Here is an 11744-nt window from a genome sequence, read left to right on the forward strand (position 1 = left end):
TTTCTCCATTGCAGTTACAGGGGCAAAAATGGCCACCTCCCTTCATTTATGTAAGTTGAAGAAGAAACTCAGAGTGGGTTTTCCTTCTGGCTACCACATGCCTTTGGCATAATACCTTGACACAGAAAAACAGTGATGAACTACACATGTAGGATCAGCCATTAGGCCTTCCTACAGAACGTAAGTATAATGCAAAGTCATAAGAAGGGCGATGAGGGCCAGTGTTTGCTGGTGGACCGAGGAAGATTTTAGCCACTTTCTTGTGTGTGAAGTGTGGCCTGAGAGAAGCGTTATTTGTGTGAACAGTATACCCGACTCCTGGACACTGACACCAATACGCAGAGGTCTGAGTACCAAATGGCTCTTCAAGTAGGGCCCTGGTGAACCCTGCTCAATCCAGGCAGAATCAGAATGAGGAGAGGCAACTCTAGGTATGGGGAAAGCAGTCAACAAAACCAAGGGCCGGAGTCAGGGCAGGATAAAAAAAGGGAAACAAATGTTGAGGGAGAGGTTTCCAGCAGAGATGGGCCTGGGGACTGTAGGTGACAAGTAGTCCAAGAGAGATGTGCTAAGTAGGGCTCCTGGGTGATACAGTCAGTTAAGCATCTGACTTCGGCTCAGGTCATGATCTCACTGTTTCCCAGTTGGAGCCCCATGTCAGGCTCTGTGCTGACAGCTCAGAGCCTGGAGCCTGTTTCAGATTCTGTGTCTCCCTCTCTCTCTGCCCCTCCCCCACTTGCCTTCTGTCTGTCTCTCTCTCAAAGATAACAAAATAAATATTAAAAAAAGAGAGAGAGATGTGCCAAAAATCCAGGGCTAAAGTCCGGTGCCCAGGGCAAGCTGGATAGAACAGAAAAACCAGTCCTAATTCTTTGGAGAACCCTGGATGAGTTATTGTAGATCCCTTGATTCTGAAGTAACACACTAGTAGAACCTTCTCCAGGGTTCTATGTGTGTGTGTAACTTGCTAGTGATGAGACCCTTTTGTTATCATTCCACGTAAGTATGAGAGTTACACATAACACATGTGCTTCTGTTGCTTTCTAATTAGTCCATGAACATTAAGGTGTTGGCCTCAATAGAGTGGACAGGAGCGATAAGAACTGCCTTTTAAAAAAAACTGTTTTATTTATTTATTTTGAGAGACAGGGAGAGAGAAAGGGAGAGAGAGAGAATCCCAAGCAGGCTCTGCACTGTCAGTGGAGAGCTCGATGCAGGGCTTGAACTCACGAACTATGAGATCATAACCTGAGTCAAGATCGAGAGTCAGACGTATAACCAACTGAGCCACCCAGGTGCCCCAGGGTAAGAACTTCTTTTAGGAGGAGAGTCTGGAGTTCATGATACTTACCCTCACATGCTCAACCTTATAAAATCCCACATTCCCAAATGCCTTATTCCTATAAACTTCCGCCAATCCAGATAGAGGAGAAGCAATAAGGGACATGTACAGTAACCATTTGGAGTCCTCAGATATCGGAAAGAAGACAATAAAATTTAGTGCCCAAACAAGCTCCCTACTATCTCAAGCTTGACACTATGACCCTGGGTAATTAATCATGTAAGCGAGGTCATGATAGAGATGTATGTTCTCTGCATAGGGATCTCAGCTACAAAGTCAAGAGGCTCCTTCCCTAACAGTGAGGTAATAATAAAGTAAATGTGAGTAAGGCCAAGTCGGAACATATCTCTCAGGCTTTGGAAGGGGTTTGTGGCTGTGTCAGGCAGCTGCCGAAGTAACTGCAATTATGGCAGTAAAACAAAGTCCCACAGCTTAGGAGAGGTTTCTAACAAAAAGCAGTAACAAAAACAGTGAAAACTCAAGTAGTCCTTAGTCTGTCCCAGGCATTATTCTAACACTTCACATGTGTGCTATTGACACATTTAATCGTCTCAATACTTCTGTGTGGTAGCACTATTATTATTGCCATTATACAGGTGAGGAAACTGAGGTACAGGAGGTGTATAACCTGCTCAAGGGCACACAACCAGTGAGTGTGACCAAGTTGGGATTTAAACCTATGTAGCCTGGAACTACTGTGCACACTCATATCTGCCACACTGAACTGTCTTACTGGTTCACAGGCCTGATGCAGAGAGAAACACAAATGCAAACAGCCACTAGAATTTTCTACAGGTATCAGTCATAAAACAACTAGTGAGATGACTTGGGGGAAGATTACCTTCATCGAAAATTACTCGGGCGCCTGGGTGGCTCCGTCATTTAAGTGTCCAACTTTGGCTCAGGTCATGAGTTCGTGGTTTGTGAGTTCAAGCCTCATGTTGGGCTCTGCGCTGACAGCTCAGAGCCTGGAGCCTTCTTCCAATACCGTGTCTCCCTTTCGCTCTCTGCCCCTCCCCCGCTCACACTCTGTCTCTCTTTCTCTCTCTCTCTCTGTCAACAATAAACATAAAAATATTTTTTAAACTATTATTGACACAGCAAAATAGATGATCATAGAAACTTTATGGATCCCAAGAATATGCCTGGGAAGTTGGAGGCTTTTGAAAAAACACCCATTGGCAATGTTTATAGCAGTGCTATTGACAATGGCCAAAGTATGGAAAGAGCCCAGATGTCTATCGACACATGAATGGATAAAGAAGATGTGGTATGTACACACACACACACACACACACACACACACATACATACACAAAGGAGTATTACTCCAAAATGAATGAAATCTTGACATTTGCGATAACGTGAATGGAACTAGAGGGTATTATGCTAAGCGAAATTAGAGAAAGACCAATATCATATGACTTCACTCATATGTAGAATTTAAGATACAAAACAGATGAACATAAGGGAAGGGAAGCAAAAATAATATTAAAACAGAGAGGGGGACAACACATAAGAGACTCTTAAATATAGAGAACAAACTGAGGGTTGCTAGAGGGTTTGTGGGTGGGGGGATGGGTTAAATGGGCAAGAGGCATTAGGGAAGACACATTGGGATGAGCACTGGGTGTCAGACATAGGGGATGAATCACTGGATTCTACTCCTGAAATCATTATTGCACTATACGCTAACTTGAATGTAAATTTAAAAAATAAATAAATAATAAAAAAAGAAAAAACACCCATTGAGGCAATGGGTGTGGGGGGGGGGGTGTCTGGTGAGCACAGCATCTAAGGTCTCTCCCATGAATTCCACACTCTACAGTGAACTCAAATGTAATTCGCTCTTATCTACTCTCTTCTTTTAGGTGACTAATGGCTCCATAGTACCACAGAATAAAACTTAAATTCCTTGGCATGACCCACAAGGTTCTTCATAATCTGGCCTCAACTATTTCCTAACCACACCTTCCGACATTCTTCCCTTGTATCACAAACCCCAGCCACAATGAACTTCTTGCATATGGCCTCAGACACATCATGCTTTTCATGCCTCTGGTTTCCTCATAATGAGGTCCAAAGATCATCAGCACTACAATCAGTTGGGGGTATTTTTAGAAATGTTGACTCCGAGGTTCTACTGAAATCTAATTCCTGGGCATTTAGCCAAGGAATCTACATTTTAACAAATTCTCCAGGCAATTTATTTTTCACGTACATTAATATTTGCAAGCCACATCTCAATCCTTATGGTGACACCTATGTCCTTTCCATCTGCCCCTTCCACGGATCAAATATCATCTCCTTAAGAAAAATCTTTTTAACCTTCTCTTTCCTCAAATAAAATGGACCCTTTGCCCCTTCCATGCCTCCGCTTTACCCTAGTTATACTTGTACCCAGCATTTTCTGGTACTTATGGCTTTTATTTTTGTGACCTATACTTTGAGCATCTTAATTCAGTTGCCAACAAGCTTTTATTGAACGCTGGTGGTCCACCAAGGGAGGAAATGGCATGAAGACCCCCGGAGTTTGGAGTCTGATGGTGGATAGGAAAATACAATCACAGTGAAGTGTGCAAAGTGCTAGGAAGAGCAGAAGGTAGAGTGTGTGGAAGCTACAGAGACACGTAGACTGGGGAAGCAGGCCAGGGAAGCTTCTCTGGGAACCAATGTCTAAGTATCAACTTGGAAAGGAATATTTACCCAAGGGAAGGAGGAGAGAGTATGCCAGCTAAAGAAAGATGCACCATAGCATGTGTGTGCGTGCGTGCGTGTGTGTGTGTGTGTGTCTGTGCGTAAATGAGCGAGAACAACTCAACATGTCCTCCATAATAACCAGATGTATCTATATCTGTGTGTTTTTTCCCTCAACCTTTCTCCTTCATAAATGAAGCCACATTAAACATATTTACCAGCTTTGCAGAAAATAGATCCTTCCTAGACCTTGTCAGATGGACCCTGGAGCCTCAAACCCAGCAGCTTGTGTCTTAATATTTCTCTCTTTCTCCTTACCCCACACCCTCCATTTGTGTGTGTGTGTGTGTGTGTGTGTGTGTGTGTGTATGAGTGACTGAGTGATGAATGAATAAATCCACATATAAACAATTAATTAAAGTATTATGATGTAGATGATGTAGACGAACATAGAACAGTATAAGAGAGCGATTTTTAGGATTAAACTTTCCTGGGTTCAAATTCCAGCTTTGTCAGTTTGGGCTAAAACTTAAGGCAGGTTTATATAATCTGCCTGAATCTCTTCATTTATATAATGTATGTAATAATATTTATCCCATAAGAATATTATCATGATTATATAACAAATAGAAAATGCTTAACATGATGGCTGATATACAGCAGGCATTTTTAAAGGGCTGGTAGTTACTAAGAACTTGACCTCCAAATCTCAGCTATGCCTGTTACTAAACCTGTGGGGCCATGGGTAAGAGAGTGATTTAGTCTACCTTGCTTTTCCCTAAAAACTTCTTTCCATCCGGCACGTGAAGATACACAAGACCCACAGCTCAGTGCCTGGCACTCAGAAGGCACTGAATAAATGATTGACAGCTACTGTAATTACTATTACCACTTTCCATTACAAAAATATTTTTGTTTGGCACTAATGCCATATAAATATGTTGTCTACGTTTGAAACACTAGCATTCTGAAAGAAATTAGATAATTTTTTAGCTGTAAAAAAACCTTTATTCTAGAATACAGTTCTAGGATGGTTTTCAACACCACAGCCAGTTACAGGTGACTACCACAAGGTGGCTCCAGATCATTTCTGTTATGTACCAAGTATTAATTCACCTGTCTGAAAGAGTTGTTTTTCAAGAAATACTGTGAGAACAACTGTGTTTTTGTTTGTTTTACCAAGAAATATGGCATTATAAAACAAACTCTCTTTCATTATTTTCTGTTTTTCTTCCCATGTCCTCGTTAAAGGTAGATACATTTTCAATTTAAGAATAGTTGTTCAGACCCAGCCCTACATATAATTTAATCATTGTTGATGCTTACTTAATCAAATCATCTTGCTATATTGATATTACTGTCTGAAATTAAATTTTTGGTCCTTGGTCATTTAAGCTTGTATGCTATTTTTTTTATGAATAATACCAAAAATTTAGTTAATTATTAGGGAATATTAGTACAAGTAACTTTTTTTTTTAAGTTTTCACTTAGAAGATTGATTTCAGGACACCCCAATTTTTGAGCTTTGCTTTTCAAAATAAATAAAATGTATGGGGCTTTGAATAATGTTTTTGTGTGTGTGGTATTTGCTTTCATAGTTCAAGATTCCAAGTGAATAGGGTATACTTATTTAAGAATTAGTATGGAAAGTTACAAGTGCAGCAGAATCATCAGTGTATTTGCTCTTAGTACTGCCTCAGGGGTGCTTTTGCTTGCTCTGGAATTTTTTTCAAGTTGAAATGCTACAACCATTAATTGTAGGCAAAGATGTTTTCTCATTGATCTCCCTGGTAGCGTGAGTGAGACACTGACACTGCTGTTAAATCCTCCTCGCAGGCTCACCGCTCCGAGTTTATTTTTAGCATTTTGTTTCATCTAGAAATTGAGTTTTGTGGCTTCTCCTTCCTGGAGACACTACTGGCTTATACTTAGCTTACCTCCAGGACTTCTGGATCAACTGTGAAATGTTTCTGACCCCAAATTTTCACTTTTACTTGGCTCTATGAAGAGATGTGTATCAAGGGCACCTGAGTGGCTCAGTCAGTCAAGCATCTGACTTCGACTAAGGTCATGATCTCACAGTTCATGGGTTCCAGCCCTGCATCAGGCTCTGTGCTGACAGCTCAGAGCCTGGAGCCCGCTTCAGATTCTGTGTGTCCCTCTGTCTGCCCTTCTGCCGCTTGCACTCTGTCTCATGCATTGTCTCAAATATAAATAAACATTAAAAAAAGAGGTGTATCTTATGCCCACAAATTTAATAATATACAATACTTTACATTAACAAATGCCCCCTTCCAAGTGGGGTGATTGGAATGCAACACAGACACACGTGTGCGTACACACTTACGTGCATAAGCACCTTTTACATGACGTTTTTATTTTATATCTATGTATTGTGCTATCTCATTTACATCTGGGTTTGAACTTGGAGTCCATGCAGGACCTGTAGAGAAGCCCTGTAAGCCAGTTTGTCACAGCTGTAACCCTTCTCTTCCAACGGTCAGCTTCATTCATCCATATATTCTGACCAGACCCCATGCATTTGACGTTGTGATTCCTGCCTTAGGGATTCTGAATCAGGCCAGGAAGGACAGGGGCACACAGGCGAAAAGGCAGACAGGAAAGAGTTTGTCTTATGAATGGATGATTAATTCATACATTGGAGGCCAGCTTGGCCCTAAGGGCATTAAATAGGACTTTAGGATCTCATGGTCAAAAGCATAAATGAGCTAAAGGACTTTCCACCTGTGCTTTGGTGACTCATTTTTCACAGAACTTAGAACAGAAACAGGCATATGTCATATGGAAAACCAGCATGATAATGAACATGAAATGGTTAAATATTAGAACCCAGCAATGGTATTCTCTGTGGACAACTCAGAGGGCAACAGAGAGTCAATTTTTTCATGCACTGGACGAGTTGCTCAGGTTACAACAAACCTGGAAGTTGTTGGGCTAAAATCCAGAAATGGATGAGACTTTCTCAATGGGGGACCAATCAGAGATGTGGAATGCTGCACAAATACAGAGATATCATTCCTGGAGAATAAATAGTTAGGGCAAGCATTTTGTTAATATAGCTGGGAGCAAAAGAATGTCATTAAGCCCTGTGTAATTCTGAGTACAGGTAACTGTAGCCATAGACAAACATTACTTAGACACTAACTCGTAGTAATTGCTGATGAAGAGAACATTCTCTGTAACTGGCGATTAAGTCAATGATATAAAAAAAAAAAGCAACCTAGTTGGGATCAGTTAAGGATACCAACCCAGAACAAAGAACAAACAGGAGGCTCGAATAGTTTGATCAACTTAAACGTTTTCTCTGTTGTTCACGCAGGTGAGTATGTGTGCAGATAAAATACAGTTTTAAAACATACTTTTTAAAATTTTTTTAACATTTATTCATATTTGAGAAAAATAGAGTGTGAGTAGGGGAGGGGCAGAGAGAGGGAGACACAGAGTCTGAAGCAGGCTGCAGGCTCTGAGCTGTCAGCACAGAGCCCAACGCAGGCTAGAACTCAGGAACCATGAAATAATGACCTGAGCTGAAGTCAGGCGCTTAACCAACTGACCTACCCAGGTGCCCCTAAAACACACCTTAATTAACCTAGAAGAACACTGATATTCAGAATCCTCAACGCAGTCCTTCTTTTAAGTCCATTATCAAATACCTCCCAGATGCATCAATGGGAGAAAACTACACTTGCTACCTCACTGAGATTTTCTTGTCACGTTATTCTTGGTCATGGGTGGCTTATAGCCTAGAGATGCTACACATCAAAGAGCAAAGTTGGCAGGGATAGGATGAGAGGAGCGGCACAAAATTTAAGCGGCACTCACCCTCAAGGGCCTGCAGGGGCAGAGTCAGCGCCTTCACTGAGGGCCACCTTAAATGTTGCATTTGCCTCACCTGACTTGTCCTAGTTTGAGCTTTATAGGTTCTCGCCACACATTTGCCTTTTTCATGAAGTTCAAGTGGGGCCTATTTGGTGTTGTTGCCACTGTTTTCAGGCAAAAGCTTGGCAGGAAAAACTGGACTCTTCACCTGCATCTTTGCCAACATGTCTCCTTCCACCACCAGCTGTTCTACGAGACAGAAAGGCAACTTCAGCTGTCTTATTCCACCCACCCCAGCAGCTGCTGGGACCTGTTCCAGGCAGCACACAACAGGTGTGTGTGTGTGTGTGTGTGTGCGCGAGCATGAGGGGGTGAGTGTAAGTGTGTGTGTGGTGTATATGAGAGACATGCCTGCCAGGCTTGTGATGACGTAACTCAAATATAAGGTAAAACTTCCCCCAACAATTATAGAAAAGGAATGACCGTATAGATATGGGTCCCTACACAATCTCTAATGTTATGGATCACTTCCATAAGCCATAAAATACTGCCTAGGACAACATGTCAGCCAGAAACTACCCTACGGTGTCTTTTCTACAATTAATGTCAGTTTTGATGTTTACAAAGATCATATGCTAAAATTAGTATTTAAAAAGGCAAGGAGGATGAGCAATTTCAATATTTATTTCTGGAATTGAGTTTATGTTTGCAAGGTTTGGAGGCCATCAGATATAAGGCTGTTAAAGATTACTTTAAAAAGCAAGAGTGGTTCGGGGCACGTGGGTGGCTCAGTTGGTTAAGGGTCCAACTCGGTTTCAACTCAGGTCACGATCTCGCACCTTGAATTGGAGCCCAGGATCGGGGTCTGTGCTGACAGTGCGGAGCCCTGCTTTGGATCCTCTGTCTCCCTCGCGCTCTGCCCCTACCCCACACACACATATGCACACACACCCTTTCTCCCTCTCTCTCTCAAAATAAATAATCTTTAAAAAAAATAAGAAGTGCTTCTTGCATTATGAGGATGAGGAATATAAACCCAGAAGAAGAATAAAAATTAAAATAAAACTATACTAATGTATGTGAATGGGAACGTCTAGTGCCAACATTGCACATACAGTCATAAAAGACTATCTCAGAGCAACTGAGGCACAGGTGATGCTGCTATGATGCTTGAAAAGTATTCTACTGACAGGGGCACCTGGGTGGCTCAACTGGCTAAGCGTCTGACTTCAGGTAGGTCATGGTCTGCTGGTCGGTAAGTTTGAGCCCACATGGGGCTCTGTGCTGACAGCGTAGAGCCTGCTTCAGATTCTGTGTCTCCTTTTCTCTCTGTTCCTCCCCCACTTGCTCTCTCTCTCTCTCTCTTTCTCTCACACACACACAAGTAAGCAAACATTTTAAAAACTTTAAAAAAAGACTCTACTAACAAAGATGCTGATGTCAAAGATGCATTTGAAAAGGTTGAATCTTTTTAAAGTGTGAGTGGGGAAGAAAAAACAACATTTCTAAATTACTGTATTTTAATAATACGTAATTTAAATACATGTGTGAATAAAGTAATAAATTCTGTAAGTAGACAATTCACTGTTTCACCAACATCCTTTGAAGTTTACATTGTCACAATGGACAAAGGCTTATTTGGGGGAATCTTCTCACTGAAATAAATAATTGTCTATTTTTAAATACATCCTGCTATGTATTATGTGGTATTTCAAAATGAAATTTTATTCTTTTCAGTTCTGTATAATACCATGACTACTATTTAATATACGTATTTTCAATGTCTTACCTCCTGGGGCTGCATTCTGTGTATATTTCTAAGCACACTTTTCCTAATGTTTTATTTTTTTAATTTTTAAAATGTTTATATTTATTTTGAGACAGAGAGAGAGAGAGGGAGAGAGGGAGAGAGAGAGAATCCCAAGCAGGCTCTGCACTGTCAGCATGGAGCCCAATGGGAGGGGTTAGATCTTATGGACCATAAGATCATGACCTGAGCTGAAATCAAGAGTCAGACACTTAACCAATGGAGCCACCCAGGTGCCCCTTTCCTAATGTCTTAAAATTTTCTTTCCAACTGCATTTAGTCTTGAGTTCATTCTGTTTGTTATTTTGTCTATAATAATATTTTTCCTTTCCAAAGTTTTTACTTGATTCCTTTACATATGTTATTGCTTTTGGTTTCATAATCTTTATATTAAGACTGTTATATTTTCTCTCTCTGAAATATCTTGTTAAAATCTTAAACATACTTGCTTTAATTTTTCAGATTGCTCTCTTATTTCCACTTTATTCAGAGTGATTATTTACCCCAATCTTTAACTTTCTTGGTTATCTTTTCAGTTATATTTCTGGTGTACTTTGGAATTTTGGTTTTCAAGCTCATTTTTAGGGAAGTTTTTTTTTTTTTCCTCCCATGTTCTTTACTTGTTTTCTTATGCTGTCTGTATATTTTAACAATTTTTTTAATGTTTATTTATTTTTGTGAGAGATAGCCAGAGTGCAAGCTGGGGGGGGGGCGGGGGCAGAGAGGGAGACACAGAATCTGAAGCAGCCTCCAGCTCTGAGCTGTCAGCACAAAGCCTGATGTGGAGCTCGAACTCATGAACTATGAGATCATGACCTGAGCTGAAGTCAGGTGCTTAATCCACTGAGCCACCCAGGCATCCCATATGCTCTCTGTATATTTACCTTTCCCACTAATACACCGCCTAGACAACTGGGAACCCCAGTCCAGACTCTGAGCTTACTCCGAGCTCATCTGTATTTGTATTGGAACAAATATAGATGAAGGCACTGTGTCAGTAGGCAGGTGAGCATGAGACCTGGGTGCCGGATCATCTTGGTTAAGTAACTTTACATAAGCTGTAACCCCAGATGTTGGTCAAAAGCTGTTTTTCTCTTCCTTTCATGGGCTGGGGTGCTCCTTACCCCAGGCCTCTAATTCAAGCAATGGGCAGACTCTGGTCTCCTGACCATCTCACACTGCAGGAGTTAAAATTCCAGCCATTCTCCAGTTATTTCCAGAGCTTCTGCCCCACTACTTTTCCATCAAAGTTACTGATACTGCTTTTGAGCAATGCTGCATCTTTTTAACTTTTCCATTTACAACTGTCACTTTTATGTGTTTAAATGAGGAACAAAAGGGTCTCAGTGATGAACAGCACCAACAAAACAGTTTGGGTGGCATTTTTTTTTTTTTTTAATCAAAAGGGGCAAAAGGAAAAGATTATTTATACCCAAAGCAAATCAAGTTTTCTCCAGATATAATTAAAATCTAGAAACATATCTTATTCACTGCTGTATCTCTAGCTCTTAGAATGTGCTAGGCACACAGTAGGAGCTTAATAAACATTTGTCAACTGAGTGATTTACTGTTCATCCCTAAGCTAGTAAGGCAAGCAAGAGGGAAGAAAGAGAGGAATATATAATTAGCACAGGACAGGGTGCTGTTGCCTTTGACTCATAGTCAGTGGAAGTGACAATGTAAATATATAGGACACAACACACGATATAAGACAATCTGCAATAAATTTCTCAACTGGATCATGCCAGCTGTAAACACCATGCTATTGGATAAATTTACAAAGTATTTTCAGCCATAATTTTGACTGGAGCATAGAGCAGGGAGACATGTAAATAATTGTCACAAGTTTTCAAATTGGAAGGAGGGTGCTGTAGGGAAGAAGAGAATTATTCCCTGCTTTACTTATTATATTTAGTTCCCTGTGGCCAGAAGGATGTGGTCACAACTTTGGAAAAATAGTGCGTATCTTGTGAAACAGTACAAGGTCACTAAAGGGGACAGTAAATGCCAGAGGTCAATTTTTCAGAGCTAGGTCTTTATTAAATATGTAATTTCAGG

At 40.8% G+C, this 11744-nt stretch overlaps 1 long non-coding RNA gene across 1 annotated transcript in view; it reads left to right on the forward strand.

Moving 5' to 3' along the window:
* The window catches only part of LOC112849712 (uncharacterized), a 50957-nt gene extending 45369 nt beyond the window's left edge, over positions 1 to 5588 (forward strand). Inside the window, exons 2-3 of the long non-coding RNA XR_015255776.1 lie at positions 2444 to 2612; positions 3214 to 5588. This is a non-coding gene — a long non-coding RNA (uncharacterized LOC112849712). The remainder of the gene's footprint in view (positions 1 to 2443; positions 2613 to 3213) is intronic.
* Positions 5589 to 11744: the final 6156 nt, after the last annotated feature.

The sequence above is a fragment of the Puma concolor genome, chromosome C2, assembly GCF_028749965.1.
Source record: "Puma concolor isolate L17-30 chromosome C2, mPumCon1.1.hap2, whole genome shotgun sequence".
Classification (NCBI taxonomy): Eukaryota; Metazoa; Chordata; class Mammalia; order Carnivora; family Felidae; genus Puma; species Puma concolor.